This window comes from Castor canadensis, chromosome 14 (genome assembly GCF_047511655.1).
Source record: "Castor canadensis chromosome 14, mCasCan1.hap1v2, whole genome shotgun sequence".
NCBI lineage: Eukaryota > Metazoa > Chordata > Mammalia > Rodentia > Castoridae > Castor > Castor canadensis.
In genome coordinates, this window is record NC_133399.1 from 8,365,151 (window position 1) to 8,391,063 (window position 25,913).

Genomic DNA, 25,913 nt, shown 5'->3' on the forward strand with positions numbered 1-25,913 from the left:
CATTGAAAAAACACCCGTGAAAACACTGAATATAATCGAAAGGAGTGGAGACCTGAGGTACTACACTCCCAGAGGAACGTGCCACCTGCAAACATTATTTGGAAAATTCATAAAGAAATAGACCACTACTGCCTTTCAGAAGAACAGAAGGGGTCTTCTGGTTTTGCCCTGGCAGGCCTGGACCACGATCGACCTATTTACCCCTCCCTTGGAGCAGGGGTGACAGATGTGTGCCACCACACTCAGCTTAATGATTGAGACAGGGTATGAACTGTGCTGGCCTTGTACCTAATTTTCCTGATGTCTGCCCCCTGAGGACCTGGGATTACAGACATGAGCCACGTGGAACCCTCCAATGCCCTCTTTTCAAATAGCGAGAGAGGGAGAGACAGAGACAGAGACAGAAACAGAGACAGAGAGAGATTCTACAAAGGAAACGAACTCAGGGAAGCAGCTGCTTCACCCACAGTTCACAAGGGACCCAGGCTCGCAAGGTGAACACAAGTCTGACCCTAGACACCACTGTCACTGTGCAGAGACAGCCCAGGGCTTCACTCCCAGGGAGGGACGGAGGAAGCCTGAGCAGCCAGGAAACTTCATTCTGGGGCCTCCCCACACCTAGGGCTCCCCTATCCATGTTCCCTCCTCCCAGCAGCAGCAGGCTTTGTCCTACAGACTGGGTTCTGACCTGAGCTGCCCTGTCCTTGTCCTGCCCTCACTAATGACACCACATGTGTGCTGTTTACTGAACACCAACCAATTCTCCAGCACAAACCTGGTGTCCCACAACGCATTTCTGACACCAGAGAGACATAGAACAGTCCCTACAACTTCCAGGCTCAGTGCCACCACACTGTCCCCAATGCAGATGCCAGGCCACAGCATGTTTTTTCTGTCTGTTCACCAGTCACTTTCCTTAAATGATTGAGGGGTGGCATTCTGAGTCACCTCAATAGTACAAATTCAGAAAAGTACCTAAAGAGACAAATGTTAAACAAGCAAAGACACTTCTGTAGCTCAGGAAATCCAAGGGTTTAAGGTTGACTATGCTAGGAGATCTGAAATACAGATCAGTTTTTAAAATGGTGCTCCGTTTCCAAGCGTACAGTCAAAATCACAAGTATTTTCTCTATATAACAGAATGGAGGTGTTTTTCTGTCAGACAACCGCTATTGACACCAGTTACCCCCCAAATACACCAACTGAATAAAAGGAAAACAGCCAAAACCCTGTGGGCTAGAATCCTGGTAAATGGCAGTGATCACACAGCTCCCACCTCACAAAGCTTTGGGTTCTAGAGAAGCTGCTCTCCTGTCCCTGCCCCATGCACTTGGAGGGTGTCATGGTGCCCTCCCCTTCCTTTTACACCTGTGCACTGGCCAGACACAAACTTCCCAAATGCACGCTTTTTCCTCAGAAATGATTCAATCGATTGATCAGTAGAAACAAAACAGAAGCAAACGTTTGTGGACTTTCCTCGACCAGGTCTCTGATCTCTGACCACCCTCACCTGAACCAGCACATGGGCCCTCCTTTACTGTGACTCAGGAGGCAGAGATCAGGAGGATCGTGGCTGGAAGCCAGCCTGGGCAAAATAGTTGGCGAGACCCCATCTCAAAAAAACCCATCACAAAAAGGGCTGATGGAATGACTCAAGGTGTACATCCTGAGTTCAAGTCCCAGTACTGCAAAAAAACAAGAGTTCTGCCATGGCCTATCTCCTCTGCACCCCTGTGCCTGAGGCCAGGTCTCTTGGGCTTTGCCCTTGGTGGTGCCATCACCAACAATAATGGGTGACATCACATGGCCCAGTATTCTCATGGTGGCCAAGGGTCTGTCCTTCTCTCAGTCCTTTCCAGGTTCCTGCTGAGATGAGGAAACACACAATTAGTGAACACACATGAGCTTCACACCTTGTAGGCAGGTTCTGTACCACCTGAGTCACTCCACCATCCCTGTTTGTGTGTGTGTGTGTGTGTTGGGTATTTTTGACATAAGGCCTTATGAATTTTCTGCCTGGGATGGCTTCAAACCACCATCCTCTTGTTCTCTGCCTCCTGAGTAGCAGGGATTATAGGTGTGAGCCACAGGTGCCCAGCTACTGTGTGATTTATCAATGCTTGAAATCTAATTTATTTAATTTTGCCTGTCTAGCATAAAAGAGCCTCTTGATATGATTATATCATGGCTTTTCAGATGACTTCCGGCCCTTCATGATTTTTGAAATTCATTCTATCTCTCTGTGTCTGTCTCTCTCTCTCTATCTCTGTATCTCTCTCTCTCCCCTTATTGAAAAATGGGCATTTGAGGGCCAGCCCTGTGGCTCATTTCTGCAACCCCAGGTACTTGGGAGGCAGAGATCAGGAAGATACAGTCCAACACCACCACAGGCCAATCCCTCTCTCAACCAATAAGCTAGTGTGCAGCCCACATCTGTCATCACAGCTCCAAGGGAGATGGAAATGGGATGATTGTGGTCCAGGTTTCTCAAGACAAAACCAGAAGACCCTTTTGGAAAGAAAAGCTAGGGGAAGAGGGGATGCAGGTGCAGCTTAAGTAGAGGGCCTTCCTAGGAAGTGTGGAGCCCTGAGCTCAAATCCCAGTACCCCCCCAAAAAAGAATAGCATTAGAAATGCATAATGAGTTTACTACAGAAATGAGATTCTTCTTCCTTCAGGGTTTACTTTTTTTTTTTTCTTGCTATGTTGGGGTTTGAACTCAGGGCCTCATGCTTGTGAATCCAGCTCTTTACCACTTGAGCCTGGCCCAGGCCTGCTGTTCCTCTGAATGGCAGTAGGGGTCTATTTCTTTGTGAATATTTGCAGGCAATTCCATTCCTTTTGCTTATATTCAGCTAACATTTTGAAAGGGTTTCTTTCTTTCTTTCTTTTCTAAGAAAGAGCATGAGGAACAGACAAATCCTCACATCTTCCATGCCTTGCATGTTGCTCCCTTTCATGCTGAGCCTGGGAGGATAAAAGTCTGCTTTGGCCTTGGCTTGCTGCCGAACTTCTTACTTCTCTTCTAAACTGTGGTTTCCTTGTCACACACAGGGTCTCCTGACTCCCTCAGGGGTACTTTATTTCTTTTTACTTGTGCCTGATAGGCAAGTATTCTACCACTGAGCTACATCTTAACGGGGATCTTTTGATCCCCTGTTCCTGTAACTTGGCATCAAAAGAGAAATGAGAGGAGACTGGTTTGGCTCTCCTTGTTGCAATGTCAGGGTCTGGCCCTTTAAATACTTATTACAATAATATAATTCTGCTGACTCCTCTTGTGGCCACCAGTTACCTATCAGTGGGACCTATCTTGGCCTAGGCCACCTTTCTGCTGTTGTCAGAGGACGTCCCCATGGGTCAGAGTCTGGAATTCCCAGTTGGAAACCCACGTCCACGAGGAGAAAGCGGGAAGAGCCCAGTGAGTTCAGGCAGAAGCAGGTGGCCGCTCTCAGGAACCAGGAGCCAGGTGTCATTCAACGCACTTTCCCCAGGCTGGGCCAGGTCAGCTCCCAGTTGAACCCCGTGCTGGAACAGCTGTGGATGAACTTGTCATTTGCCCTCCTCCTGACCAGGTAAGAATCGGTTCTCCTGTCACTCAGGACTATGACAAGAGCAGTAGCCAATCAGAGCCAAAGAAGCGGCCCAATCAGGAGCGCTAGCGGGGAAAGGCCCGCCCACATGGCGGACGCTTCCTCTCTTGGGCCGCCATTGTTGCGTCACTGAGCTGGCAGTTGTGAGGTGTGGGCTTGCTCAGCTCCTGTCGCTGTGTGACGCTGACCCCAGGAGCAGGAGTGGACAGCAGGACACCCGGCAGGCAGGAATGGTGAGCGTGGACGGGTTTGTGACACGGGCGAGGAGGGGTTGAGAGCGACTGGGCCCCGCGTGAGTCCCGGAGTCTGCGGCAGAGTCGCCGCCGGCGCCGCTCCGCTCGTCGCCTCGGTCCCCGGGCGGGGCGGGGCCGCAGCCGGGACCCCAAGTTCCTGTCCCTTGTCCCCGCCGGAGCCCCCGTCCCTCCGCGCCCGCAGCCCCGCGTCTCCCCTCTGACACAGGTGTGAACCACCTGAGCCTGGCTCCGTGTGTGTTTGTTGTTGATTTGTCAACAGCTGGTATCTGGGTTATTTAGTTTGGCCCGTGTGGCAGACAGCCTCTCTGTGTGAGTCCAGCCTGCCTTACCGATGCTCTGACACTGAGAATTTTTCCTGTGGGGCTCTTCAAATTTTATGCAGTTCATTTTCTCTCTCATTTAAACGTGTGCTTTCAAGGCCGGCACTGTAGGTCATGTCTGTAATCCCAGGTGCTCAGGAGGCACCAAAAGGAAGATGTAGGTCTGAGGCCAGCACAGCGCAAACCCTGGGTCGACCATTCAGCTGAGTGGTGGCACACGTGTCACCCCTGCTCCAAGGGAGGAGCAACTACTGCGGTGATGGCCAGGCCTGCCAGGGCAAAACCAGAAAGTCCTGTTGGGAAATCCTGAAGCATAAGTGGCTGCAGGCCTGGCTTACGTGGTAGAGCACCTGCCTAGCAAGTGTGGGGTCCTGATTGAAGGCCCAGTTCCCTCCCCTCCCAGAAGAAAAGGAATGGGCATTCGAATATTGTGCTGAGGGTACTCCAGAACTGTAGGGCTCAGTTTTTTCTTGCAGTGTTGGCCTTGAACTCAGGGCTTCATGCTTGTAAGGCAGGCCCTTCACCAGTTGCACCCCCGCCGTTCTGTTCCTCTGAAAGGCGGTAGTGGTGTGTTTTCTTTGTGAATTTTCTAGATAATGTTTGCAGGCGGCATGTTCCTCTGGGAGTGTAGTTACTGAAGTCTCCATTCGTGTCACTTATATGCAGCCAGTGTTTTGACAGGGCTGTTTTTTTTCCCCCCCAATGTTAAGAGCTAAGAAAGAGCAAGAGGAAACAGGCAGATCCTCACATCTTCCAGGCTTTGCATGCTCTCCCTTTAACATTGAGCCCAGATGGTTAAAAGTCTGCTTTGGCCTTTGCTTCCTGCAGAACGTCTTAGTTCTGGTCTGCGATGTGTTGTGTCCTTGTCCTGCACAGGGTGTCCTGAGTTCCCCGGTATGTTCCTGGTACTTCATTTCTATTGTGTTTCAACCTGTGCGTGATAGGCAAGTGTTCTACCACTGAGCTAAGGCCTAACAGCAGGGGTTCTTTGAAACACCATCATTTCTAAAGTATGTCTCTCCTTAGCCTCCCGTAATCTGTATTTTAATAGCTGGGTGGGTAGGTTCAGCTTGTACCTCTAGGTCTTTGCCCCATTCTTTTTTATTTCCAAATCCTCTTCCTTCTCTCATCTTTCTTCATTTTGTGCTGGGATACAACTACATTCCAGCACTTTTATTTTTTTATTTAGAGTAAGGTGAGGGTTCCATTTCATTTTCTTCCCTGTGGTTATGACTTTTCCAGTTTTCTGAACCTTTTTAAAAAAATAGATGGCACTTTTCTCATTGAGTGATTTTTATCCTCCTGTCCAAAACTGCTCTGCCATGTTCATTTAGGAATCTGGGCGTGTTGGTCTGTTGTGGCATTTATGTCTCTGTCTCTCTGCCCGCTCCACTGCCTTTTGATTACTGTGCCCTGGTGCAGGTATTTATTTGTGGATATGTGCACCTGCATTCGCAAGGGACATCGGCTGTAATTGTGCTGGTGTCCATCTTTGCTGTCAGCATAAATTTGGCCTCAGATTGACTCTTCCCTTGTCTCTGGTTTCTGGAGCAGATTTAGTAGTGGGGTGGTGTTCATTTTGCTTTAGGTGGTGTTGATTTCAGTCCTCTGAACCAGCTATCTGGGTGCCTTGTTTTGGCTGGGGAGGGGGCTTTTTAGTTCTTGCATCAGTCTTATTAGTTGTGGATCTGCTCAGAGTTTGTATTTGTTTTTCTGAGCTAGGAACAGTTTCTCATCCCTGGTGGTTCTGTACTTGGTTTTTTGTGTGTTGACTTTTTTATTCTTGTGTTAAAAATTGCTTCTGTCACTTTTCTATCTTTCTCCAAGTGCCACAGCACAATACAGTTTGGGTTCTAGGTTGTGGTCAATTTCAACTTTCAGGAAATAGCAAGGCAGCTGTTGATCTCTTTTCCTGCATAGCTGTCAGTTTGCTGTGGCCATCAACACTTGGTACTATCTTATGGGCTCAATTGTGTCGTTTCATAGGTATGAAATGAGATCTACTCGACATTTACTCGTCTCTTCATTACTATGTGCTGGGTCTTTCTTCACATAGTGTGTTTTATTTTCTAATTAATACATTTTGCTTGTTTCCCCATTTTTTTCATTTTTACTCTGTACAGTAATCCTTTCATCATTGTATGTATTGTAGATAATTTCTCTTCTGCTTTGTTGTCTTTACCTACATTAATGTTAATATTTTAAAATTTGTCAATAGTGACCTAGAACTCCAAAATAATGAGAGCAAAGTGGACTGGAGTTACGGCTCAAGCAGTAGAGCACCAGCTTTGCAAGCATGAAGCCCTGAGTTCAAATCCTAGTCCCACTAAATAAAAAATAAAATTTAAATAGGTGTAGTGGTATAAGCCTGTAATCCCAACCAAATGGGAGGCAGAGATGGGAAGATGGCAGTTTGAAACAAGCTTGGACTAAGTAGCAGATCCTATCTGAAAAATAATGAAAAGATCCAGGGGTGTGGTTCAAGTGGTAGAGCACTTACCTACCTTGAGTTCAACCCCCAGGTCTGCCAATGCAAATGAAGAAAAAACTTACATAGGCTCTTTCATCATACTAATGGGGAAACTTAAAAATTTTATTGAGCTATGTCAAAGGAATGAGGAGAGTTACATACCCCTCAGAAGAAGTCAGTGACACCAAGATGTCACCTCTCAAGCATGTGTATAAAATTCCTTAAATCCCTCCAAACTGTATAAAATTTAAATCGTGCTGTTTTGAGGGGTCCCTTCCAAAATCCACTAGGACTGTATTTTTTGTTAAATTGAGTATTGAATCGTAGCAGAAAATATGTCCACAGACTGTAAATGATTGCTTTAGCAGTGAGAGCATTCTGAGTAAACTTTCTTACAGAAGTCGTGGAGGTTGTTACTTTTGGTTTTCTTGTGCTGGTGATTGTACCCAGGGCCTTGCACACATTACAAGAGTGATGTAATTCATGAGCTAGGCACTGAGCCACATGGCCAAGACTAGTGTTTGCTTTAGGGGAATTGATTGCTACTGACCATTGGATGCACTGGGGGGAATGAAATTCTATCTTTGATAATCGTAACAGTTTTTACCTGGAAGGCTGAAATAATGAAGTGGCAATCACATTAATGAGGGGGAGCTCTGTTCATTTGTTTTTACTCAGAATGTGTTTTGTCAATTTTAAGATATATGAATAGGATGTCTTTCCTTGTCACCAAGGAGCACTAGCTGCCATCAGAGCCGTGGGACACACTTTTTCAAAAGACTTAGCCTTGCTGTGAATGTGAGGCAAACTCTAGTTTGCTCCTATTTTTGCCTGTGAGGTGATGTTACGACCATGTGGACATAGCGATGTCGAGGTAGAACACTTCAGCTGTGCAGATTAGCGAAGCTTCCTTGGTAGAGTCCAGCTAGAGGTTCTGTTCTCTGCTGCTGGCAGGTGCCTGTTGCCTGAACTCTGGCACCAGCCTCAGAAGACCCAAGAGCCTAGATCACAGTCCACACCCAAGCCGTCTTGAGAGTGAGTGGTAGCCACACCGAGGGTACCCACCACATGCCAGGGAACACTGACTCCTATCATCTTAACTGTGAAAACTCCTACTTGGCACCATTATACTTTGTGAATTGTCCTTATGTCAGTTAAAATGTCTAACTTCATTTAGTTACACAGCTGGCAAAGGAACACTTCTCTTTCAATCTGAGTGTAGGAGAGCAGTATGTTTAGGTCAACTTCTTGTTAAAGTACAAGCCTAAGAAGGGACAGAGACAGTATCCCTGTTGATGCAATCCTTGGTCACTTGGAAAGTAGAACTTCTATATAACTTTTGAGTGTCCTCACACACCACCTATGTAGGCTACAAATGACAAATAATCCAGGCTCTCTACTCCAGACACAGAAGTGGGAAAAAACTAATTCTCAAAATGATGGTGCCAAAACATTTGTGAGAAACACGTGATGGTGGACAAATGCTTGGTCTTCTGTGATTCTGTTCATCAGATGGAAATGAAGACAGGAAAAAGTCCGTGTAGAAGGTGACACTATAGAAGCTGGGGTGTGTGTGCACCACCTTTATGGAAAGTCACTGTGCAATTGGTGAGAATGTCCTCACTGATCACATCTGTGGCTATATCCCGTGCCTCTTCAGCCATGTGTCAGCAGCTGCTTGTGTGCGGATGGGGACAGCTGGGGCACTGCAGACTGCCCTGCCTGCGGCTTTGTCCATCGTGAGTGTCTGTAGAGATACAGTATAGGCCTAGTGCAATTTTACTTAGACATGTGGAAATACAACATGTCTACCTTAAGTCTAAGTTCTTCACTGTAGTAGAAAAGCATATTCTTTCAGCAACCTCTCTGTGCTCAGCACATCAGTTTTCAGTGGTCGAATGCTTCAGTGTGTGTGTGATGTTCAGATGTGAGAATTTGGAACTAGAGGCTCTTCCTTACATTGTGACATGTCTGTGTTGCACACCTTTATGCATGGTCACATTATTGTGCTGTGTATAGAGTGAGTGACGCAATGTGTACTGGCTGCCAGTTTGAGGGAGGGTTTTGGTCGTGTGTGCAGTGTTAGCCCAGGATGGGTGATTCCTGTGGGTGGAGTGACTGCTGAGCAAACCCACTGGGAATTCTCCCCGGGAAACATCACAGTTACCTGGGAGTATCAAGGTCACTTATCTGAGTACAAAAAGAAGTTAGCAGCAGACAGAGCTTAACATTTTGGGTGGCATCCTCACTTAGCGGAGAAGGAGGTATATGTTTATCCTCAACAGGGGAAAATTTCAGTGTCTATGAGGCTAGCTCACAGCATTGTGTTCCAGTGATCCACAAAGTCCACTTTGCTGTCCACAGTGTCAGTTTCATGAGTTTGCATGTTATGGAACATGGTAGAAAAGTAGTAGCTCCAGGTTTCGTTAGGGAACAAAGAAATTCCACTCAGTCCATTTCTTCATTTATGTGTTGTTTTCTTCACACTGTTGATAGACATTCTAACGGTCTCATAATGGTTAGTATCCCTGTCACTTCTTTCTGCCTTTCCCTTCAATTTTTCCTCCCCTCTTACACAGCATGATAGTCAAGGACAGGGATGGGGGTGTAGCACAAGTGCTCACTCTCAGTACCCCAAAAGGAAGGTGACGGGGGCGGGAGGATTAAAAGTCAAGCTCAAGGAGCCCACATCTTGCCCCAGATCACATCCTCATAGTGACGACTCTCTGTGATGTCCCAGTGTCAGCACATGTCTTGGGCTCTGTGATTTGTGTTTTTATGCAGTTTTTCTATTGTGACATCTATTACTCAGGTGTTTCTGTTATTTTTTATTTTTATTTTTTTATTGTAGGACTGAGGGTTGAGCAGCTCAGGGCTTCACGCTCGGGTAGGCAGGTGCTCTACCACTTGAGCCAGGCCTCCAGCTCTGCTAGTCAGCTTTTAATATCACAGTCAGTGTAAGAGGACAGGTGTGAATATGATATTCTGGGTATATGGTAAAAATAAGTCATTTTTTTTTTATTTGTTGATTTCTTTTGGCAGTGCTGGGGTTTTAACTCGGGGCCTCACACTCGGAAGGTAGGTGCTCCACCGTGTGAACCATTCCACCAGCCAACCTGGTTTTTAGAGATGGGAAAGCTACCTCATGAGTGCATGCACATTGTATGTTTGCCATTGTAATTATGCAAGTCGGAAGTGGAGAAATGAGAAAGCCTGCGTGGGATAATGAACTTAAAGTATAAATATCGTTTATTCAGAAAAAAACATGTAATTCCCGTGTGACCAAATTAATCCCCAGTTCAATTACAATAGTAAAATTTTCTTTAACACTATTCAGCAGAGGGCTGGCCATGTGGGTCAAGCGGTAAGAGCACCTGTGTAGCAAGCATGAAGGCCTGAGTTCAGAGCACATACTGCCAAAAAAGAAATTGCCATTGTGGTGGTTGCTGTCTGTAATCTTAGTTACTCAGGTGAAGATCAAGATCACTGTTGAAGGCCATTCTGGATGAACAGTGTGAGAGATTCCATCTCATCCAATAGCTGGGCCCAGTCATCCCAGCTCCATGGGAAACATAAACAGATGGATCACGTTCCAGGCCAGCTTGGGCATGAACACGAGACCCTATCTGAACAGTACCTAAAGAAAAAATAGCTGGAGGTGTGACTCAAGTGGTGGAGCACCTGCCTAGAAAACTGGAGGCTCTGAGTTCAAACCCACGTACTGCCAAAACCAGAATTTACCAATTTTGAACGTTAGCAATTTACCATTAGTTATCTCAGCCTTTCTGTGCATTTTCTGAGATCTTCTTGAGTTTTGCATTCATTTTTTGGGGGTGTGGGTGGGACTGAGGTTTGAACTCAGGTATTCACACTTGCCAATCAGGGTCTTTATTGCTTGAGACACATCTTTCATCCATTTTGCTGTGGTCATTTTAGGGATAGGGTCTCTAGAATTGTTTGCCTGGGACGGCCTCAAATTGTGACCCTCTGGAAATCAACCTCCCGTTAGCTAGGATTACACGTGCGAGCCACTGGTGCCCTAGTGTGCGGTCCTGTTGTGTCTTTCACGTGCCGTCCGTGTAAGACCATGGCAAAGGCAGTATAAAAGTGGTATATGCAAAAATGTTGTAGACCCCACAGTAAAAGTTAATTTCAATTCTCGAGATTCCACGTAAGAAAGAAACTGGTGTGCACAGAAGGGCAACAGTGGCATCTTGCAAATACTATGGAAAGCAGAATACCAAAGGACTGTTGAGAAGGAGAACCTCACTCTGTGAGCCTCTGTCGTGGACAGGACTGCCTGAGCGATGGTGCAGACATATGGGCTTGTTTGCTGGGGACAGCCCATACTGCCTGTGATTCCAGCAGGACTGTTCTTATCAGCACTTCCGTTTGTCACAGGCATTTGAATTTGAGCAATAACTGTCCATGGATGCTATCGATGCAGTGGTCTGGTCTCAGATGTGCTGAGGTAGCAGCGAACGTTGTCTTCCGGAGTCAGAGAAAGTCACAGACAACAGGGTGAGGAAAAGAGCAGAGTTTTATGTAAGCAGGAGGAAAAACTGAGTTTTATATAAGCAGAGAGGGAAAGAGTAGAAAAGCTTCCGTGTACAAGAGAGAGGTCTCAGAAAGGCTGAGCCTATGAGGCTTTGTCTCTAGTGGATTTTATGAGTCTTATTTCCTGGTTGAAGGAGAGCTGGTTGTGTCTCTGTGCACTGCTGCTCCACTTAGGGGATGTTTGTCATCGCCAGCCAATATGTTGCAGGCTGACACTGTGCATTCCCCTTCTTCCCTGCCCAATGGCCCTAAGGTGTCTAGGGCCATTGGGAAGGCTACCTGGCATGGTGGTGCACACCTGTAGTCCCAGCACTAGAGAGGTTGAGACAAGATGATTTCAATTTGCAGGACAGCCCGGGGGACACATCAAAGACCTTGTTTACAAAAGCAATAATAATTTTCTGGATAACTTGGGTGTAAGATGGAGAATTTCTTGGTTGGAATCTCATTGAATCGAATGAAGAGGTCCTTGGAAGCACAGAGAACATTGGAAACAAATTCTTTCATAGTCCATTTAAATGAAAATATAAACACAGTGGGGTCACATGCAGAGGAATATGTAGGCCACAGTGACCTGGTGGGTTGTGTTCTCTCTTCCTGCTGTGCACCCAGAGGTGACCAAGGATGGGTTATGGAACATGGTTTATTCTTTTACCCTGTGTCTGTCACGGAGTTTTACTTGGTTTCCCTCTTGAGTTTTGAGACTTACTACTACCATACGTGTAGCGTTAGGTTCTGCAGAAAGGGTTTGGTGTGCTGTATTTCTTTCTTGCACATATGGTGTGTCATGCTGTGCTCACATGGGTCACTCCCTCATTTCACCAGGTAGTTTTGTTTTGTTGCTTCAACTATCTCTCTCTCTCTCTCTCTCTCTCTCTCTCTCTCTCTCTCTCTCTCTTTCTCTCTCTGTGTACATGCTTGATGATGCTAATGCATAACAGATTTTTATTACAGAATGGGAAAAAGCTCTTGTGTGGGTAATGGGTAAAATCAAAATTTGTATGGAAAGTATGAAAGTGTATGTATTTATCATCTTACCATTCACAAGTCTGTTTATCAAGTGAGTTGCCCACACTTGCAATGATTTATTTTTGTCTTATTAAACAGCATTTCTATATGCTGTGTCTTCCTTGTATTGGTTACCTCTGTCATTGTGCATGTTTCATAGGTGGTTTTACATCTTATATGAAACATAACTCCCTTTCCTCCTTATCTTCTTATGTTTGGGCCATATAAATGGTGGTGGTCTTTTAATTTCAAATCCACTTATTTATAAGTAAAAGTTGTGACAAAATAACAAGAATAAGTATAAAAATGAAAACACAGTTGTGACAAAATGTGTATGTAAAGCCAAGTGGTAGTGGCTCATGCCTGTAATCACTCAGGAGGGAGACATCAAGAGAACTGTGATTTGTAGCCAGCCTGGGAAAATAGTGTGTGAGACCCTAGCTCCAAAATACCCAACACAAGAAAAAGCGTTGGTGGAATGACTCAAGTGGTACAGCACCTGCCTAGCAAGCATGAGACCTGAGTCAAACCCCACTGTGAAAAAGCTGTGTTAAATATTATCAGACAAGCTCATTAGAAGATCATTGTCCAGTGTGTATTTTGAGTCGATCAGTTGGGCTCTCTCTATTGAACATGTCAGAAACCTGCAAGCCTTTGAGAGTTAAACAAGAAGCACATTACTCACAGAAACTTTGAAACACTGAGCCCTCTTGTCAGGACGGTGACGTCCACTCCTATGTAGATACAATATATGTACTGGCAAGGGTTGAGCGTTGTCCTCAGGCATTCATGAGAATTCCTCTCAGGATGGCTGCTGTTAATGCTCTCTGCTCAAAGTAGGACCTTGTCATGAGAGGTGCTGCAGACCAGTGCACAGAGGTTGGGGTGATCCTGCTGTGCTGTTGCTTCACCACACAGTTCTAATGTAGTATCAGAATTGCTGTGAGACACGGTGTGAGTTTGGATGAAGGGTGAGAGTGTGGTGAGCAGACATGGAGTGAACCTTTAAGGAAAAGCACATTACGTAAACTGCTTATGAATTCAATATAGATTTCTAGTGCTGTGACTCATTCTTCCTCCTGGAAATTTGTGGGATATTTTAGCAGTTGGTGACCTTTGAGGATGTAGCTGCGAACTTCACCGTGGAGGAGCAGGCCTTGCTGGATCCTTCACGGAAGAATCTCTACAGAGATGTGATGCGGGAAACCTTGAGGAACCTGGGTGCTCTAGGTAAGGGTGACAGAGTTCCTTTAATGAGTCCATGAAAGAACCAGTGGTTTGTGGACATCTGTGCTGCTCCATGGTTTGGAAAGTAGAAAAGGGAAAATTTGGTTATGCGTGATGTCCCAAGCCTGTACTCCTAGCTACTTGGGAGGTAGAGATCAGGAGGATTGCAGTTTGAGATTGCCCTCAGCAAGAAGTTTTCCAGACCCCATATCTACCACTGAATGGATACCCCGGTGAGCTCCTGACATCCTAGGTATGAGGGGAAGCATAAATAGAAGGATCACCATCCCGTCACACATAGTCAAAAACAACGAACAAAAAGTGCTGACAGAGTGAATCAAGTAGTAGAGCTCCCATCTACCATGCCCAAATCCCCGAGTTTAACGACCATTGCACCAGGAAAAAAAGATAAAGAAAAACACCCAAAAATGAATAAGAAAGAAAATTTGGTGAGTGTACCCAGAAGCATGGCCTCATTATATAATGGTAAACTGCCTAAAATCTGATAGATCTTTAGTAGTGATCTTTTTTCTGTCACCATTTTAGGGAAAAAAGAGAAAGACAAAAGCATTGGCGGTGATTATCAAAGCTGCAGGAGAAAGCTAAGGTTTTTTCCACTCAACAAATTAAGCAGTGTGCCTGTAGTATACTGTAGTAATGCCAAGAAATTTTAAAAGGGAACCAATGATTAAAAAATCCACCTTCAAATTGACTTAATCTCAGAAAATTTCCTTTCGCACTACATACAGGTTAAACATGAACTATAGAAAGATACAAAGCCTAAACTGTTCAACTAGTGAACAGTGGCAACATGCAACAAGCTGTTGGTTCAGTGTACACAAATTTTGTTACATTCACAAAATTGTGGAGGTTTGACTTTACTTCACAGTTTGCATATAAACTATGTACAATACAAAAGTGAATTTTGCAGCTGGGCACCAGGGCTCAAGCCTGTAATCTTACTATCTGGGAGCTAAAGATAGGAGGAGTGCTTTCTGAGGTCAGCCTGGACAAAATTTGTGTGACCCCCACCTCTCAACCCGAGGCTCCACAAGTGGCTCACATATGCATCCGTGGGAATCACATAGAGGAGTGTTGCAGTCCAGGCTGGTGGGCATAAAGATAGACAGTATCTCAGCTGTGTGCCTGCAGCTCATGCCTGTAATCCCAGCTACTCAGGAGGCAGAGATCAGTAGGATCGCAGTTTGAAGCCAGCCCAGGCAAATCGTTCATGAGACCCTATCTTTAAAAACCCATCACAAAAAAGGGGCTGATAGAGTGGCTCAATGTGTAGACCGAGTTCAAGCTCCAGTGCTGCAAAACAAGAAAAAAAAAAAAAAGAAACGAGAAGAGTATTTCAAAAATAATCAACTCCAGTGGAACAACTTTCTTGAAAGTTCAGAGACCTGATTTCAAACTCCAGTATTACCCCATACAACCTCTAAAAAATAACCAGTGCCGAAACAGGTGGCTTTGTGGCTCTCGTGGTAGAGCGCCTTCCTAGCAAGCACAAATCCCTGCGTTCGGCACCCCAGTACTGCCAAAAAGAATGTAATTTTCTGTTTTGGGTGTCGTTGCAATATTTTAGACATGCAAATCTTTTTCAAAATACACAATTCTTCTAGTCCCATGAGTTGAACAGATTCTACAGGGAACAGGAAAACTCCTGCAGTAAAACTGGAAAGCCCTGTGTGGAGAGAAGTCCTCGGTGGTCCATCTTCATATGTGGTTGTCACAGTTCAGACTGGACACGAATCATCAGAGAGTGAGGAATAGATAGAGAATCCTTACGAGTGTAAGGAGTGCGGGAAAGCCTCTCTGAGCATGTAAGGACTCACAGTGCTGAGAAACTCCAATTGTAAACAATGTGGAGAAGCTTTCAGTAGACCTAGCTATGCTCAGATACACACAGATCTTCATCCTAGTGAAAAAGCGTGCATGTGTAAGCAACGTGGGAAACACTTCATAGATCTCACTGACTTTCATAGACATGGTAACACACCCTGGAGGAGGACCTTTCAAGTGTAAGAGATGCAGTAAGGCCTTTAGTTGGGCTGGTGCCCTTCACAGACACGAACGAAGTCACACAGGAGAGAAACCCTGTGAATGCAAGGGATGTGGAAAAGCCTTTGTGCATCACAGTTTATGCTGATACCATAAAAGATTCACACTGGACAGAAACCCCAGGAATGTAGGCAATGTGGGAAAGCCTGTCCGAGTACATTAGAGAATTCATACTGGACAGAACCCTATGAGTGCATAGTGTGGGAAAGCCTTTGTGTATCAGTACACTTCCATATCAAAAATCGATTCACACTTGACAAACCCTGTGAATGCAAGCAATGTGGAAGAATCATCAGTTCATTAGATTACCTACAAATGCATGAACGAACTCTCACTACAGAGAAAGCATAGGTAACAAGCAATGCGGGAATCCCTTCATTGATCCAAAAACCTTTTGACATGTCTGAGCTCACACTGGAGACAAACCCTATGTATGTAACACGTGCTAGAACCTTCATTTCTTCCACTTGCTGTAGGAAACATGTAGTTATTCACACTGGGGAGAATGCCTAACTTTTGTATATGGAGCAGTTAACTATCAGGACCTTACTAGCAATCATGAGAATGCACTGTAACGGGACTCACATCATGTAATGTGTGGGGATGCCTGCACGCATCTTCTTTCACATCCCAGCTACACAGGACATACTATGTCAGGAAGCCTTTTTTTAAAAACCAATTTTTAAAAATTATATTCCTATATGCATACAATGTTTGGGTCATTTCTCCCCCTTTCCCCCAGCCCCCTCCCTTACCCCATCCCCCGTTCCCTCCCTTGTTCCCCCAACCTCTCGCTACCAGGCAGAAACTATTTTGCCCTTATCCCTACTTTTGTTGAAGAGAGAGTATAAGCAATAATAGGAAGGACCAAGGGTTTTTGCTAGTTGAGATAAGGATAGCTCTACAGGGAGTTGACTCGCATTGATTTCCTGTGCATGTGTGTTACCTTCTAGGTTAATTCTTCTTGATCTAACCTTTTCTCTAGTTCCTGGTTCCCTTCTCCTATTGGCCTCAGTTGCTTTAAGTATCTGCTTTAGTTTCTCTGCATTGAGGGCAACAAACGCTATCTAGTTTTTTGGGTGTTTTACCTATCCTCATACCTTCCTTGTGTGCTCTGGCTTTGTCATGTGATCAAAGTCCAGTCCCATTGTTGTGTTTGCCCTTGATCTAATGTCCACATACGAGAGAGAACATACGATTTTTGATCTTTTGGGCCAGGCTAACCTCACTCAGAATGATATTCTCCAGTTCTATCCATTTACCTGCGAATGATAACATTTCGTTCTTCTTCATGGCTGCATAAAACTCCATTGTGTATAGATACCACATTTTCTTAATCCATTCGTCAGTAGTGGGGCATCTTGGCTGTTTCCATAACTTGGCTATTGTGAATAGTGCTGCAGTAAACATGGGTATGCAGGTGCCTCTGGAGTAACCTGTGTCACAGTCTTTTGGGTATATCCCCAAGAGTGGTATTGCTGGATCACATGGTAGATCAATGTTTAGATTTTTAAGAAGCCTCCAAATTTTTTTCCAGAGTGGTTGTACTAGTTTACATTCCCACCAACAGTGTAAGAGGGTTCCTTTTTCCCCCGCATCCTCGCCAACACCTGCTGATGGTGGTGTTGCTAATGATGACTGTTCTACCTTGTGAGGTGGAACCTTGGTGTGGTTTTAATTTGCATTTCCTTTATTGCTAGCGATGGTGAGCATTTTTCATGTGTTTTTTGGCCATTTGAATTTCTTCTGTTGAGAAAGTTCTGTTTAGTTCACTTTTCACTTGCCCATTTCTTCATTGGTTCATTAATTTTGGGAGAATTTAGTTTTTTGAGTTCCCTGTATATTCTGCTTATCAGTCCTTTGTCTGATGTGTAGCTGGCAAATATTTTCTCCCACTCTGTGGGTGGTCTCTTCAGTTTTACAGATCATGTCTTTTGTTGAGCAGAAGCTTTTTAGTTTTATGAAGTCCCATTTATCTATGCTATCTCTTAGTTGTTAAGCTGCTGGGGTTCCATTGAGAAAATTCTTGCCGATACCTATTAATTCCAAGGTATTTCCTACCCTTTCCTGTACGAACGTTAGAGTTTGGGGTCCGATATTAAGATCCTCGTTCCCTTTTGAGTCAATATTGGTATAGGGTGATATACATGGATCTAGTTTCAGTTTTTTTGCAGCCTGCTAACCAGTTTTCCCAGCAGTTTTTGTTGAAGAGGCTGTCTTTTCTCCATCATCTATTTTTAGCACCTTTGTCAAAGATAAGTCAAAATGAGGTGGGTGTAATGTGTCGGTTCATATGCGGGTCCTCTGTTCTGTTCCACTGGTCTTCATGTCTGTTTTTGTGCCAGTACCATGCTGTTTTTATTGTTATTGCTTTGTAATATAGTTTGAAGTCAGGTATTGTGATACCTCCTGCATTGTTCTTTTGACTGAGTATTACCTTGGCTATTCGTGGCCTCTTGTGTTTCCATATAAATTTCATGGTAGATTTTTCAATCTCTTTAATGAATGTCATTGGAATTTTGATGGGAATTGCATGAAACATGTAGATTACTTTTGGGAGTATAGACATTTTTACTATGTTGATTCTACCAATCTATGAGCATGGGAGATCTCTCCACTTTCTATAGTCTTCCTCTGTCTCTTTGTTCAGAAGTGTATAGTTCTCCTTGTAGAGGTCTTTCACATCCTTTGTTAAGTTTACACCTAGGTATTTGATTTTTTTGAGGCTATTGTAAATGGAATTGTTTTCATGTATTCTTTTTCAGTTTGTTCATTATTAGTGTATAGAAATGCTGATTTTTCTATGTTGATTTTATATCCTGCTACCTTGCTATAGCTATTGATGGTGTCTAGGAGCTTTTGAGTAGACTTTTTTGGGTCTTTAAGGTATATCATCGTATCATCTGCATGTAGGGATATTTTGACAGTTTCTTTACCTATTTGTATTCCTTTTATTCCTTCTTCTTGCATAATTGCTCTGGCTAGGAATTCCAGTACTATGTTGAATAGGAGTGGAGATAGTGGGCATCCTTGACTAGTTCCTGATTTTAGAGGGAATGGTTTCAGTTTTTCTCCGTTAAGTATAATGCTGGCTGTAGGTTTGTCATATATAGCTTTTATAATGTTGAGGAACTTTCCTTCTATTCCTAGTTTTCTTAGAGCTTTTATCATGAAATGGTGTTGGATCTTATCAAAGGCTTTCTCTGCATCTATTGAGATGATCAAGTGGTTTTTGTCTTTGCTTCTGTTAATGTGGTTTATTGCGTTTATTGATTTTTTTATGTTGAACCACCCCTGCATTCCTGGGATGAAGCCTACTTGGTCGTGGTGAATAATCTTTTTGATGTGTTGTTGGATTCGGTTTGCCATTATTTTGTTGAGGATTTTTGCATCAATGTTCATTAAGGAGATTGGCCTATAGTTCTCCTTTTTTATAGGTGTCTGTGCCTGGTTTTGGGATAAGTGTAATACTGGCTTCATAAAATGTGTTTGGCAGTTTTCCTTCCCTTTCTATTTCGTGGAACAGTTTAAGGCGGGTTGGCATCAGTTCTTCTTTAAAGTCTGATAGAATTCAGCAGAGAATCCATCAGGTCCTGGACTTTTCTTTTTGGGGAGACTCTTGATTGCTGCTTGAATTTCATTTTGTGTTATAGATCTATTCAGGTGATTAGTATCCTCTTGGTTCAGTTTTGGATGATCATAAGTATCTAGAAATCTGTCCATTTCTTTAAGATTTTCAAATTTATTTGAATATAGGTTCTCAAAGTTGTCTCTGATGATTTCCTGGACTTCCATGGTGTTTGTTGTTCTGTCCCCTTTTGCATTCCTGATTTTACTAATTTGGGTTTTTTTCTCTCCTCATTTTAGTCAGGTTTGCCAGGGGTCTGTCAATCTTGTTTATTTTTTCAGAGAACCAGCTTTTTGTTTCATTAATTCTTTGTATGGTTTATTTATTTATTTATTTATTGGTTTCTATTTCATTGATTTCAGCTCGTATTTTTATTATTTCTCTCCTTTTATTTGTTTTGGGATTTGCTTATTCTTGTTTTTCTAGGAGTTTGAGATATATCATTAGGTCATTGATTTGAGATCTTTCAGGGTTTTTAATATATGCACACATGGCTATAAACTTTCTTCTCAGGACTGCCTTTGCTGTGTCCCATAGGTTCCGGTAGGTTGTGTTTTCATTTTCATTGAATTCCAAGAATTTTGAATTTCCTCTTTTATCTCATCAATGACCCATTGTTCATTGAGCAACGAGTTATTCAATTTCCAGCCGTTTGCATGTTGTTTTGATTTATTTTTGTTGTTGAGGTCTAGTTTTACTGCATTGTGATCGGATAGAATGCATGGTATAATTTCTGTTTTCTTATATTTGCTGAGGCTTGCTTTTTGCCCTAGGATATGATCTGTTTTGGAGAAGGTTCCATGGGCTGCTGAGAAGAATGTATATTGTGTAGAGGTTGAATGGAATGTTCTGTAGACATCAACTAGGTCCATTTGATCTATGGTATATTTTAGAACTAGGATTTCTTTATGGATTTTTTGTTTGGATGACCTAGCTATTGATGATAATGAGGTGTTAAAGTCTCCCACGACCACTGTGTTGGAATTAATATGTGCTTTTAGGTCCTTCAGGGTATGTTTGATGAAATTGGTTGTGTTGACTTGGGCACATATAGGTTGATAATTGTTATTTCCTTTTGCTCTGTTTCCCCTTTTATTAGTATGGAATGTCCTTCTTTATCTCATTTCATCAATGTCGGTTTGAAGTCTACTTTGTCAGAGGTAAGTATTGCTACTCCTGCCTGTTTTCGTGGGCCATTGGCTTGGTAAATCTTCTTCCAGCCTTTCATCCTAAGCCTATGCTTATTTCTATCAGTGAGATGGGTCTCCTGTAAGCAACAAATTGTGGGGTCTTCTTTTTTAATCCAGTTCGTCAAACAGTGCCTTTTGATGGGGGAATTAAGTCCATTAACATTAAGTGTTAGTACTGATAGGTATGTGGTGATTTCTGTCATTTAGCTGTCTTAGTTGTTTGAAGGTTTGATTGTGTGTACCTAAGTTGAGGTTACTCTCTACTTTCTTGCTTTTTCTTTTCCTGTAGTTCGGTACTGCCTGCCCTTGCATGGTTATGTTGGGTTTCATCTTCTGTGTGCAGAGTCCCTTGCAGAATCTTTTGAAGTGGTGGCTTTGTGGTCACATATTGTTTTAGTTTCTGCTTATCATGGAAGGCTTTTATTGCTCCGTGTATTTTGAATGATAGTTTTGCTGGGTAGAGTATCCTGGGGTTGAAGTTATTTTCATTCAGTGTCCAGAAGACCTCACCCCAAGCTCTTCTTGCTTTTAATATTTCTGTTGAGAAGTCTGCTGTTATTTTTATGGGTTTACCTTTGTGTGTTATTTTTTTTTCTCTCTTACTGCCTTCAATATTGTTTCTCGAGTCTCTGTACTTGTTTTAATGATAATATGCTGTGGGGTAGTTCTGTTTTGGTCAGGTCTGTTTGGTATTCTGGAATCCTCTTGCACAGTATGGGCATAGATTTCTCTAGATTTGGGAAATGTTCTGTTATTATTTTGTTGAATATATTATGCATTCCCTTTGCTTGCACCTCTTCTCCTTCTTCAATGCCCATGATTCTCAGGTTTGGTCTTTTGATGGAGTTGGTGAGTTCTTGCATTTTCTTTTCACAGGTCTTGAGTTGTTTAACTAATAGTTCTTTGGTTTTTCCTTTAATTACCATTTCATCTTCGAGTTCTGAGATTCTTTGTTCTCCTTATTGTATTCTGCTGGATTGTCCTTCCATTTTGTTTTGCATTTCTGTTTTGTTCTTTTTTTCTGAGGTTTTCCATATCCCGAGTCACTTCCTCTTTAATGTTGGCTATTATCAGTCTGAGTTCGTTTATCTCTTTATTAATCGTGTTCTTTGTTTCACTGTGGTGTTTATACAGTGCTGTATAGTTTCTTTTGTTTGTTCTTGTGCTTTCTCAAATTCTCTAGTTTTGTTGTCTTGGAATTTCTTGAGTGTCTCCTGTACATTTTGGTTGACCATATCCAGTATCATCTCTATAAAATTCTCATGAATTCTTGCAGGATTTCTTCTTTCAGATTATTCTTGTGGGCTTCATTGGGTTCTTTGGCATAGTTTATCTTCGTTTTGTTGGAGTCTGGATCTGAGTATCTGATTTCTTCATTTCCCTCTGGTTCCTGTACTAATTTATTGCTGGGGGGGGGAACTGGTTTCCCTGTTTTTTCAGTCTTCCCATCATTGCCCTTGGTATTGTTACTGTCCCTGTACTGTGCGCAATTAAGTATTTTCTAGGTTGTAATAGTAACAATGGTGATATCTAGAATGGAAGGGTGAGAGGAGAGGGAAAGCAAATGAGGTAAAGAAAAAGGGAAAAGCAAACAAACAAACAAGTAAAAACAAAACATACAATAAAAAAAAGACCAGTGTCAAAGAAATAAACAGGGAGAGATAGTGTACTAATTAACAGTAAGGCAAACAGGCCTTAGACAGGGAGAGCATTAAAACAAAAATCTCCAAGTTCAAATGCAATAAAGTTTCAGTCTTAATAATTTTGGTGTTGGTCCCTCAGCCTGCAATCCTGGAGATGGAGTCTCATAAGTAGTTCTGTCGTTGTCTCATCAAAGGGGAAAAAAAACCCCAAAACCAAAAGAAACAAACAAAAACACAACAAAATATCCCAAGTTCAAATGCAGTGCAGTTTCAGTAAGACTTTCAGCATGAGGTTGTAGTTCAGTTGTTTCATCTGAGGAAGAGAAAAGGAAAAAAGGAAAACAAAGGGTCCGGAGACAGGTCTGTGAATGGCTATCTGAGGCTGTGGCTTGCCTGCCCACTGCTGTCAGCCTGCTGTTGCTGGAGGCTTTATTTATGCAGATCTCAGGAGTGAGCTGAACACTCACCTAGCCTCACAGGCTTTGTTTACTCAGAGTTCTCCTGGGCCCAACTGCCAGTGTTACGAGTTTTCCCCTCTCCAAGCCCTCTAGGGGAGGTGGTGCTCTGCTCGCCTTCTCCGGCCAGCGTGTTTATTTACAGTTCACCTGGGAAGTGTCCCTTCCCCCCTGTCCAGTGGGGCTTTCCTCACACAGCCACTTTTACAAGCTTTCCTGCTCCAAGGTTGCTGGGTGGGTGCCGCTGCTCCTGCCTTCTCTGGCCGACTTGTTTATTTACAGTTCTGTGAGGGATTGCCCCTCCCCGCCTTTGGCGCTCAGAGCACCCCGCCCTTTTTGCTACGTGTCTTTTTGTTGTTGTTGTTTATTCCGTTTGGTTTTTTTCTTTTTTCCCTGGGTGGGGGTCAGTCTGTCCAGGGGGCTATGCTGATCTGACCCGGGGTTGTCTGTGGGAGTACCGTGTGCCACTTAGCTCACCTGGTGGTCTGCTTCTCTTGAGCTGGTAGGAGGTGGCATCTGGCAGTGCAGGAGCCCTCCTGGTTTCTCCGTTTACCATGGAGTGGGGATGTTATGCGCGGGCTGGGGGTGTCGAGGAGTTGGGGTTTTGCCTCTTTGTGGTGGTTTTTCCTGCAAGGTGTATCTCCAGCATCTCTCCACGATTTTACTTTAGGAATCACGCTTTCTGCTTCCTCCCTCTAGTCACCATCTTGGAATCGGAATTTCTCAGCACATGTCTTGGTCAGCAGGTCGTGTCTGGCCAGGCTTCTCCGCCTTCAGAGCATCTTCCTTCCCAGGAGGTCTTCAAGGCTGCTCACCCGGAAGCCTTGATTGCAGATGTACGAAACTCTCCTGATGGCACATACATAAGATGCACCCTGCACCCAAAGCTGTGAGTGTGGAAAAGTCACGGAAGTAGTCAGTGTTAACATAGTTTCAGAGTCCTGTGAAAATTCCTCATGCACTAGAATCCTACAAATGTTAGTAATGTCACAAGTTTGATGCAAAGTAATTTGCTAGAATGCTCCCAGAAAACCCACACCTGAATAAAATATTCTAGAAGTTTTAAATGTGTTGCCTTTCTCAATAGTTTGTTTATAACATGGCTATTCAGACTAATGTATTTCTCATTATCACTCTTGATTTAAAAAGCGTGAAGACGGGCATGGTAGTGCTCACCTGTAATCGCATCACTCAAGAGGCCCAGGGGTCTACTTTTGTTGGGGATTGGGCTTCCAGAGGCCACAGCAGCTGCTGCTGGCTTAGGAGACCAAAGTCTGCAGGTAACAGGTGTTCCAGGCCCTGATTTCCTATATGGGCATCAGCGAGTACAGTTTTGTGGGACTGCTGCCCACATGGAGAACCAAGCCAGCAGGCTGTGGGAGTTTTGGGTCCTGCTTTCCCATATGGGCTTCTGGAATCTTAGTCCTGGGGCACTGCTGCCAGAATAGGAGAACAAAGCCCATGTGCAGCCATCGTTCCATGGCCCCATCTCCTGCATGGGCTTCAGGGAGCTCAGTTCTGTGGGGCTAGAGCCTGCTGGCTCACGCCTTCTGTTAGCTGTGGAGCAAATAAACAATTTAATGATGCATCTTAATCTCCTAGAAAAACTGGAACAAACCAAACCCCAAACCAGCAGATGGAGAGAAAGAGCAGGGCCAAGATTAATGAAATTGAAACCAAACAAACTGTACAATGAAACAAAAAGTTGGTTCTTTGACTGTATTAACACAATTGATAAACCCTTTAGCCAATATGACATAGCATAGTAGGAAGAAGACCCAAATTAATAAAACCAGAGATGAAAAAGGGGACATAACCACTACGACTAAGCAAACCCATAAAATAGAGAGTACTTTGAAAACTTATTTTCATGTAAACTGGAAAATCTAGATGAAATGGATAAATTCCTAGACCTATGCAACCAATAAAAATTGAACCAAAAAGATACTTACCTAAATAGTCCTATTACATGCAATTAAATTGAAAGAGTAAAAAAGAGTCTCCCTACAAAGGACAGCCCAGGACTTGGTGAATTCATAGCCATATTTTACCAAACAGGTAAAGAAGTCTAACATCAGCACTCCTTAAGCTTTTCCAGGAAATAGAAAGGGAAGGAACGCTACCAAACTCATTATATGAAGCCAGCATCACACTCATTCTGAAACCCAATAAAAACATAACCAGAAAAGAGAATTATATATCAATATTATTAGTGAATATAGATGCAATGATTCTCAACAAAATATTGGCAAACAGAATTCAAAAACATGTCAAAAAGATCATACACCATGACCTAGTTGGTTTCATTCCAAGGATGCAAGGATGGGTCGACATACGTAAATCTATAAATGTAAGACTGTACCTAAACAGAGGCAAGGACAAAAACCACACAATCCCCTCAACGGATGCAAAATCCAACACCCTTTCATAGTAAAGGCTCTGAAGAAACTAGGAATAGAAGGAACAGTCCTCAACATAAAGGCTATATATGACAAACCTAGAGCTAACATCAAACTAAATGGAGAACAACTGAAACCGTTCCCATTAAAGTCAGGAATGAGACAGGACTATCTGCTTTCTCCACTGCTATTCAATATAGGATTGGAATTCCTAGCCAGTGCAATAAGACAAGAGCAAGAAATAAAAGGGACTCAAATTCGGAAGGAAGAGTTCAAACTATCCGTATTTGCAGATGACATGATCTGATACCTAAGAGACCCCAAAAACTCTACCAAAAAGAAAAGCCTACTAGAAATCATAAACTTTTGGCAAAGTATTAACATACAGAAATCAGTAGCTTTTCTATATTCCAACAATGCACAGACTGAGAAAGAAATCAGGGAAACAATTCCATTTACAATAGCCTCAAAAACAATCAAGTACCTCAGAATAAGGTGCTTGAATAAGAAACCAAAGATGTTTTTAATGAAAACTATAAGCCACTGAAGAGAGAAATCAAAGAAGACATCAGAAGATGGAAAAGACCTTCCATGCTCATGGATTGGTAGAACCAACATTGTGAAAATGGCCATACTTACAAAAGCATGTTTTTCACTAATTTCTCTTTTAGTAAAAGAATAACTTGATGTCTCCTGGTCTTGATCCTGACAGCCCTTACACTAAATTTTCTGCCAACTACATTTCCTGGTCATCTCCTAAACTTAGAATAGAAAAATGACATTTTGGTTTCCTTCTAGGTAGTTCCAGCACCCAAACTCAGCCAGAAGTAGCTATAGAAGATTTGGACTGTCACTCCTCTGCACCCCTTTTTAGATTAAAAGGGACCAAAGTCGTTTGGGGTGAATGAGGAACATGGATAAATGAGGACACAGATACATTATATTTTAATCAATATTTAAAGGGTCAGACTCTGACACTGGAACAAGGAGAGCCAGAGCAGCTGGCCCCCTCCAATCTCCCTTTCCAAGCAAGTTACAGAAACTGGGGGACAAAGAGGAGCTGCCTGCTTCTGCTTTCCTCTTTGAGATGTTAACAAGCTGCAAGG

At 43.3% G+C, this 25,913-nt stretch overlaps 1 protein-coding gene and 2 long non-coding RNA genes across 5 annotated transcripts in view; 2 read left to right on the forward strand and 1 right to left on the reverse strand.

Annotated features, from left to right (window-relative positions):
- The window catches only part of LOC109689049 (uncharacterized), a 595,734-nt gene that overhangs the window by 350,971 nt on the left and 218,850 nt on the right, over window positions 1–25,913 (forward strand). The window lies entirely within an intron of this gene.
- LOC141416309 (uncharacterized) lies at window positions 3,666–23,475 on the forward strand. Its single transcript, XR_012441072.1, has 3 exons — window positions 3,666–3,825; window positions 13,305–13,431; window positions 23,108–23,475. It is a non-coding gene; the product is annotated as an uncharacterized lncRNA (long non-coding RNA).
- LOC141416319 (uncharacterized) overlaps window positions 23,308–25,913 on the reverse strand; it is a 38,226-nt gene continuing 35,620 nt past the window's right edge. Inside the window, exon 2 of the long non-coding RNA XR_012441090.1 lies at window positions 23,308–23,965. This is a non-coding gene — a long non-coding RNA (uncharacterized lncRNA). The remainder of the gene's footprint in view (window positions 23,966–25,913) is intronic.